Source organism: Triticum dicoccoides, chromosome 3B (genome assembly GCF_002162155.2).
Source record: "Triticum dicoccoides isolate Atlit2015 ecotype Zavitan chromosome 3B, WEW_v2.0, whole genome shotgun sequence".
Classification (NCBI taxonomy): domain Eukaryota; kingdom Viridiplantae; phylum Streptophyta; class Magnoliopsida; order Poales; family Poaceae; genus Triticum; species Triticum dicoccoides.
Window position 1 is genome coordinate 374,735,738 of NC_041385.1, and position 8,785 is coordinate 374,744,522.

At 45.2% G+C, this 8,785-nt stretch overlaps 1 non-coding gene across 1 annotated transcript; it reads left to right on the forward strand.

Annotated features, from left to right (window-relative positions):
- Positions 1–4,773: 4,773 nt before the first annotated feature.
- LOC119282904 lies at positions 4,774–4,884 on the forward strand. The gene has a single exon (XR_005138934.1). It is a non-coding gene; the product is annotated as a small nucleolar RNA R71 (small nucleolar RNA).
- The last annotated feature ends 3,901 nt before the right edge of the window (positions 4,885–8,785 follow it).

The following is an 8,785-nucleotide window of genomic DNA, read 5'->3' on the forward strand; positions in this document are numbered from 1 at the left end:
TATCTGGGCTGTTATATCTGGTGGGGCGCCAGACTCGTCTGACCGTGTCCATGGTCTTGACGACCGTTTATTCTTGTAGGAGGGGCCGCTCAGTGTTCGGCTGCTAGAGCCGCCACATATTCTTCCGCATGTAAGGAACACTCTGTATTTCCGCTAACTGTGATGACGCCACACGGACCGGGCATCTTAATTTAAGATAGGCGTAGTGCGGTACTGCATTAAAACGAGCAAAGGCCGTTCTTCCGAGTAGTGCATGATAGTCGCTTCAGAATGGAGCGACCTCGAAGATTAGTTCCTCGCTTCTGAAGTTGTCGGGAGAACCGAATACAACCTCTAGTACTAGAGAGCCCGTACAGTGGGCCTCGACGCCTAGTATCACTCTTTAAAGGTAGTATTGCTTTGGCTAATTCTTGACAGGTCTATCCCCATTTTGCGGACCGTGTCCTGATATATCAGGTTTAGACTAATGCCGCCATCCATCAGGACTTGGGTGAGATGGTATCCATCAATTATTGGGTCGAGAACCAAGGCAGCCGATCCTCCGTGCCGGATACTAGTCGGATGATCCCTGCGATCAAAGGTGATTGGGCAGCCCGACCAGGGATTGAATTTGGGGACGACGAGCTCCACAGCGTATACGTCTCGGAGTGCGCGTTTGTGCCTTTTCTTTGTAATGTTAGTTGCGTAGATCATATTCACTGTTTTGACTTCTGGTGGGAATGTTTTCTGTCCCCCAGTGTTCAGCTGGCGAGGCTCATCCTCGTCTTCACTTGGCGTCTCCCGTCCCTTGTGTTCGTCATTTAGCTTGCCGGCCTGCTGCTCAATTGTAATATAGCGGGGTTTTTACGCCCCAAACTACGGATGTCGTGTTCTCCACAGGGACTAGGCGACGGCAACTATGTTCGACTAAAGCTAGGTGACCCAATTGAATGATGAAAACAGAAAATAAACCTAACACTGACAAGGATCATCACCAAAGAAAATGACAGAAGCAAAGGGAGATGAAGATTATCTTTACTCTGTCTTTTTGGTATTTTCATATTATTATAGAAACTGAAAGGCTAACATCAGTGACAAGGGAAGTCAAAAGACATGACCATATATATGTAGCAAGCGTATGAATTACTGAACAGAAAACAGATTATTTAAATCACAATCACACACACATATTTATATGGCACAGGTACTTGAGCTAACATATGGACTGAAAATCAAACACACACAAAGTTGACAAGTACTGGAAGATAACTAGTAAAGGGGATTAGTACACAAGGTGAACACGCACATATACTAGCAGAATAGTAATACACAGAAGCACATTCTATAGATCAATTATCACCCAAATTAACAAGGCCTCAACTAGTCAGGTCCAACATAACAAGTACTTTATTATACAGGTACTAAACTGAACAAATAACGAGTTGCTAGAACTTGTCAAGTCTGAACATTACACAACCCTGAAAATTACAAAATTCTGAACATTACACTTCTAAAGTTTACAACAGTTTGAGATAAGAGAGAGAGAGAGAGCTTCGGGTTCAGAAGAGAAGCAAGAACCAGTAGCAGAGGCGTAGGGAACAGGAGCAGCTGGCGCAAGTGAGGAGCAGCAACAAGGGGAAGGACAGAGGTTCAGAGAAGAAGAAGAATAGGTAGCAGCAGTTTGGGAATGGAGCAGCAACAAGGGGATGCAAGGAGAAGAAATGAGGTTCAGAGAAGAAGAAGTAGCAGCAAGAGATGGAGAAGTAGTAGCAGAGATTGAGAGAGCAAGCAGCAGCAGGGGCGTGGGAAGAAGAAGCAGCAGCAGACAGAGAGCAGAAGAAGGAAGAGGGAGTTGGCGATGGTGGTGGCACACTGGTGGTCTGCGAGATGGATCCAAGGCGAAGGAGTTGGGTGGCGCACTCATGCGGGTGACCAGACACTCGCACCGGAGTGTCTGATGCGGCGCGTGAGGGAGCGGCTGGTGTGGTGGATGTAGGCACTGGAGGTAGGAGGAGTAGTGGTGGTGCTGGGTGATGGATGGAGGCGGTGCTGGTTGGCGCTGGGTGATGGATGGAGGCGGTGCTGGTTGGCGCTGGCGCGGACGGTGGAGGTGGATGGCTTCGGGGAGGATAAGGAGATGGTGGTGATGGGTGAATGGCTCACCACCATGCCGGCCTGGCCATGGCGGCGGCCGGTGATGGAGAAGAAGGTGAGAGGGAGAGAGATGAGATGTACCCAGGCCCGATGGGGATTAGCTGCCGCTAGGGATTTTGACCCCTCCTCTGATCTGCCACTTTGCAATTTTTGCCCTTGTGCTTTTCTTCTTTCTTCATAAGAAGGTCCCTTTCTTCTTTAACTTGTCCCATGGAGCATCATTTCTTCACACACAAGTCCCTCTGTCTTTCTTCTTCCTTTTCACTTGACTGGTTCTCTTAGCCACTAGTCCAGATCTTGAAGTTTATAGTGCCTTTGCGTACTTTTCTGCAAAAGAAACACAATGACTAGTAAATGATACTTTATATGATTTTCATGCAAATATTCAATATTTCACAGCAAGAATTGATGGTCATATCTCAATAAATAATATATTTCTATGCCAAAATTGTATATATGAAATGTGCTTATCAAGTTCCCCCACACTTAAACTTTTTCTTGTCCTCAATCAAAGGCATATGACAAGAGCAAGAATGTGAATAGTGAGCTGACTAGAGAATACCAAGTGAAGTAGATGCCTAAACAGTGCATGCTTTGGACTTAGCTAGTAAAAATTAATGGTTAGGAGTGCTTCAAAGCGGTAAGATACTAGTAAGCATGACCATTTTAAACTTTTACAATGATAAAAGAGGATCAACAAGTTTAAATGATGACTGCGCCAAATGGTTCCTAAAGAGAGCATGATCCCGAGAACAAAAAGAACTGGAATTAAATCTCTTATTTGCAGAAATATGACTTTGTGGTTGAACCACTTATTGAATTTGAAAGAAACACACATATTATTTCATTAGTCTCACCGAAGGAACATACCACCGATCCCGAGAACATGGTCTACACCTGGCTCAACCAATTTTTGTTAATATTTTTTGTTTGTCTCCCCAAAGGAACATACCACCGATCCCGAGAACATGGTATACACCTGGTTCGACAATTACATTTTTATTATAATTAATTACTGCCCAAGCTAACCTGATTTCACATACCACCGATCCCGGGAACATGACATGCTACTGTAGGTAGCCAGACTTATTTATTCATTATTACTTAACTTAAATGAACAACGCATAAGAACAAAAACAGGAATCATCACTTCTCCATGCCTGGTTCACATGCTACCGATCCAGGGAACATAGCATGCTAATCCATAGTGGTTAGGTGATTGCTCTCAATGGGAAGACACTTGGCACAAATTCAGCATCTAAACGTGGTGATCTAGGTGTATCGAGGTAAAAGTAGAAAATGATTAAGTTTTCTAGTGTACTAGGGATTTGAGCACTCAAAACTAATAACTTTCACTAATTTCAGCAAAGCATGCATGGTGTAGATCACTAGTTTACAAGGCATTCAAAAATCAAGTTCACAAATTCACATCAAGCAAAATGCCAAAGGTGAAATTCAGCTTGACAACAAGTAATAACTGGCTCAAGCAACCCAACTAGCAATTGAATTCAGCATGTATTTATGATATTCAGAATGGGTCATGAAATAGCTCACCGGGCTTAATGAAGTAGCACTCCCTCGATCACCTCACCAACTGCAGCTCCTCTCCTTTTGCTTCTCTATCCTCATGCCTGCTCCAGCTTCTCCCTTCCTCGTGTGTGCCCCCTTGCTTCTCCTCATCGCCATGCTTTGAGTCCACCAGGATCCCATGGGATGTCATCTCGAACTTGGTCAGCCCACAATGAATGGTACAAAAGCGTAAACCTGAAAGAACACTCAACAAACAAGCCAATACAAATGATAGGGACAATGCCCTCTAAGTCATCAATAGAGTATCCTATCACATAAGCATATCTAAGCATATGACAAATAGATATCATCAATAGACTGCATGGTGCATAGGCAGTATCCATGATATGGCATATCTTGTCAAGAAAGCTGAGATCATACCTGAGATAGTTAGGAAGAACCTTCAGGACTACCTCAATTGAAGATACCAAGTGAGGTGTGCTTGTAGAAATTTCCACTGGACTCATGTCAACAAGTGAAATAGTAGAGCTTGGCTCCTTGACATCTGAATCCACCTCATCATAGTCAACCATGAAGCTCTCCATCTCAGGCTCAAGTGTTGAGGAATTAATGCAGCTGACATCATCGAAGGAGAACTTCTCCATATATGGCTCTACCAGCACATGCTCAATATGAACTAAAGGTGACTCCTCAATATCAAAAGCAACTAACTGCAGCTCCGTCTCATCCATGGAAGAATCATCACAATGCAAAACTGAATCTCCAACACTAGTATCCATGTGATCTGTAGCGCGTGTGTCAACTAGAATGGTGTCATCATCGTCAAAGATAATCCATGCAAGCTCAATCTTGTCACACTGAGATAGAGGTTCAGGATTTTGTGTAAGAATTGGCGGCTGAGGTGTAGTGATTTGTTGCAAGCAAACCAATGAATCAGAGGTGGGCTTATCATTGTACCACTGAAGTTGGTGGAAAGCTATGCTCTCAATCAGCAGAAAAGCATCATCAAGTGTCTTGTTTGTAATAGCTCCGCCCGCTGCCATATCGACGTAAGCTCGAGTGTCCCAAGTCAATCCTCTATAGAATATTTGCAGCTCTAACCATCTCTCGAGCCCGTGGTTAGGACATCTCCTGAATAAAGCCTTGTATCTCTCCCAAGCATCATACAAGCTCTCGCCTTCATGTTGAACGAAGCTGAGGATCTCATCTCAAATTGCGGACTGCTTGTGTAGTGGAGAAAGCTTGTGATATCTCGTTCCAACTGAATGATCTTGATGGCAAGGATCGATACCAAGCACGAGAATCATCCCGGAGAGAGAATCAGAACAACATGCACTTGATAGAATCTTGAGGAACTCCATGGTACTTGACTGTACCTGAATACTCCATGACTCGGTATAAGTGCTCATAGTGATCCTCAGTGGGCAGTCCTCCAAACTGTTGTTGTTGAACCAAAGCAATAAGACCAGGCTTCATCTCAAAATTCTCTGCCTCAATAGTTGGCCAAACCGGTCCTGTGATATAACATTGACTACTTGGCATCCAAAGATCACGAAGCAATGCCATATCTTAACCAAGTGTAACTAGAGAACAACTAGCAAAGATTTATGATTCCCTACACACACTCATAAACAGTAAGCACTAGTCAGAAGGTTAGTATCCTAATAAGCCGAAGCAATAATGGGGGAAAGTAGAAGAAAAACACTGAAGATGAAATACACGACGAATTGAACAAGGAACTAAAGTAAATCTAGTCTATAGCCTAACACAAGCGCTCGACACTAGTCCCCGGCAACGGCGCCAAAATGATCAATTGTAATATAGCGGGGTTTTTACGCCCCAAACTACGGATGTCGTGTTCTCCACAGGGACTAGGCGACGGCAACTACGTTCGACTAAAGCTAGGTGACCCAAATGAATGATGAAAACAGAAAATAAACCTAACACTGACAAGGATCATCAACAAAGAAAATGACAGAAGCAAAGGGAGATGAAGATTATCTTTACTCTGTCTTTTTGGTATTTTCATATTATTATAGAAACTGAAAGGCTAATATTAGTGACAAGGGAAGTCAAAAGACATGACCATATATATCTAGCAAGCGTATGAATTACTGAACAGAAAACAGATTATTTAAATCACAAGCACACACACATATTTATATGGCACAGGTACTTGAGCTAACATATGGACTGAAAATCAAACACACACAAAGTTGACAAGTACTGGAAGATAACTAGGAAAGGGGATTAGTACACAAGGTGAACACGCACATATACTAGCAGAATAGTAATACACAGAAGCACATTCTAATAGATCAATTATAACCCAAATTAACAAGGCCTCAACTAGTCAGGTCCAACATAACAAGTACTTTATTATACAGGTACTAAACTGAACAAATAACGAGTTGCTAGAACTTGTCAAGTCTGAACATTACACAACCCTGAAAATTACAAAAATCTGAACATTACACTTCTAAAGTTTACAACAGTTTGAGATAAGAGAGAGAGAGAGAGAGCTTCAGGTTCAGAAGAGAAGCAAGAACCAGTAGCAGAGGCGTAGGGAACAGGAGCAGCTGGCGCAAGTGAGGAGCAGCAACGAGGGGAAGGACAGAGGTTCAGACAAGAAGAAGAATAGGTAGCAGCAGTTTGGGAATGGAGCAGCAACAAGGGGATGCAAGGAGAAGAAATGAGGTTCAGAGAAGAAGAAGTAGCAGCAAGAGATGGAGAAGTAGTAGCAGAGATTGAGAGAGCAAGCAGCAGCAGGGGCGTGGGAAGAAGAAGCAGCAGCAGGCAGAGAGCAGAAGAAGGAAGAGGGAGTTGGCGATGGTGGTGGCACATTGGTGGTCTGCGAGATGGATCCGAGGCGAAGGAGTTGGGTGGCGCACTCACGCGGGTGACCAGACACTCGCGCCGGAGTGTCTGATGCAGCGCGTGAGGGAGCGGCTGGTGTGGTGGATGTAGGCACTGGAGGTAGGAGGAGTAGTGGTGGTGCTGGGTGATGGATGGAGGCGGTGCTGGTTGGCGCTGGGCGCGGACGGTGGAGATGGATGGCTTCGGGGAGGATAAGGAGATGGTGGCGCTGTGTGAATGGCTCACCACCACGCCGGCCTGGCTGTGGCGGCGGCCGGTGATGGAGAAGAAGGGGAGAGGGAGAGAGATGAGATGTAGCCAGGCCCGATGGGGATTAGCTGCCGCTCGGGATTTTGACCCCTCCTCTGATCTGCCACTTTGCAATTTTGGCCCTTCTCCTTTTCTTCTTTGTTCATAAGAAGGTCCCTTTCTTCTTTAACTTGTCCCATGGAGCATCATTTCTTCACACACAAGTCCCTCTGTCTTTCTTCTTCCTTTTCACTTGACTGGTCCTCTTAGCCACTAGTCCAGATCTTGAAGTTTATAGTGCCTTTGCGCACTTTTCTGCAAAAGAAACACAATGGCTAGTAAATGATACTTTATATGATTTTCATGCAAATATTCAATATTTCACAGCAAGAATTGATGGTCATATCTCAATAAATAATATATTTCTATGCCAAAATTGTATATATGAAATGTGCTTATCACCTGCTTAAAAACCCAGCACTCTCTATGAGTGTGATTTGGAGGTTTTTCGGGGGTGCCGTAAATCTGACATAATTTGTCTAGAATCTTGTTTAGGCTGGCGGTCCATCTCTGCTGCCTTTAAATGGCATCTTCCATTGACCGGGTCGAGAGCCCCTGAATCCGGTGTTGACCGTCGTGTTCTCTGGGCTGTCATCATTGTTTTGCTGCTTGTTTTTGTTGCGTTGCGGCTTCCCGTTGCCATCCCTGACTTCGGATGTGCCTGGGTCGCTGGTGCCGCTACGGGCCAGCCAGCTATCCTCACCACGCAAAAGCAGGTCATAAGGCTTGTTAAGCCTGCCATTGTCCTCGGCTTTTCCTGGCTGAGGTGTCTGGCAAGCCATTCGTCCCAGATACTATGTTTGAAGGCCGCTATGGCTTCGGCGTCCGGGCAATCGACGATTTGATTCTTCTTAGTAAGAAATCTGTTCCAGAGTTTTTGGGCTGACTCTGTGGGCTGTTGAATTATGTGACTTAAGTCGTCTGCATCCGTAGGTCGGACATAGGTCCCTTGAAAATTGTCCCTAAAGGCATCCTCAAGTTCTTCCCAACTTCCAATTGAGTTTTCAGGTAGACTTTTCAACTAGTGCTGAGCTAGTCCTTTCAACTTGAGGGGTAGGTATTTAATGGCGTGAAGATCATCTCCGTGAGCCATGTGGATATGAAGGATAAAGTCCTCAATCCAGACCCCAGGGTCTGTTGTTCCGTCGTATGCCTCAATATTCACGGGTTTAAATCCTTCCAGAAATTCATGGTCCAGCACCTCATCGGTGAAGCACTGGGGGTGTGCGGCACCCCTCTATTTGGACGTGTCGTGGCATGCTATCGACGATTGTTGTGTTCGGTGCTGATTCCTAGCTAGTATTCAATCAATGTGATCATTTTGGTATCTCTGATACTGTGCCGAAGCGCGCTTCCTAGGTTCATAGATGGACCTGGCCATACCAGACTTCTTCTCCAGGAGCTCACGTAAATCGTGTGCTGACTTGTTTGCGGCATCATTAGCCGTCCTGTCGCGGCCGTGGGGTGGTCTGTCCGGCAGATCGGTCGTTTTCAGCTGAATGGGCTCTATGTCCTCATCGTCGAATTTGGGCAGCAGCTTGCGCTTTGGATAGCTCTTTGTGTGACAATCGCCGCCGTATTTTTCTTCAGTGTCGAGCACTTTGTTTGAGCGTATCCTATGCGGCTTTAAGCCTTGCTTCTGCTTCTTTAGGCTCCTCGCGGTGGCAATAAGCCTTCTGCGGAGGTTCTCTTGTTCCAAGTGTTTTTCTAGGATGATGAGTGCATCATCATCCGGACTGTTCTCCTCTCCGGAGACAGGTTGGTGAATTTTACCCTTGGGATCAGCATCATCTGACGTCGGCTCCATACTATGTTCACCGTCCCCTGGCTCATCCTGCTCCATCGCTTATCAAGGGGATTATCCTTCATTGCATCATCACCATCGCCTTCTTTTGGTGTGTCCACCATATATATATCATATGATGAGGTGGCAGTCCAGCGCCCTATAGGCGGTGGT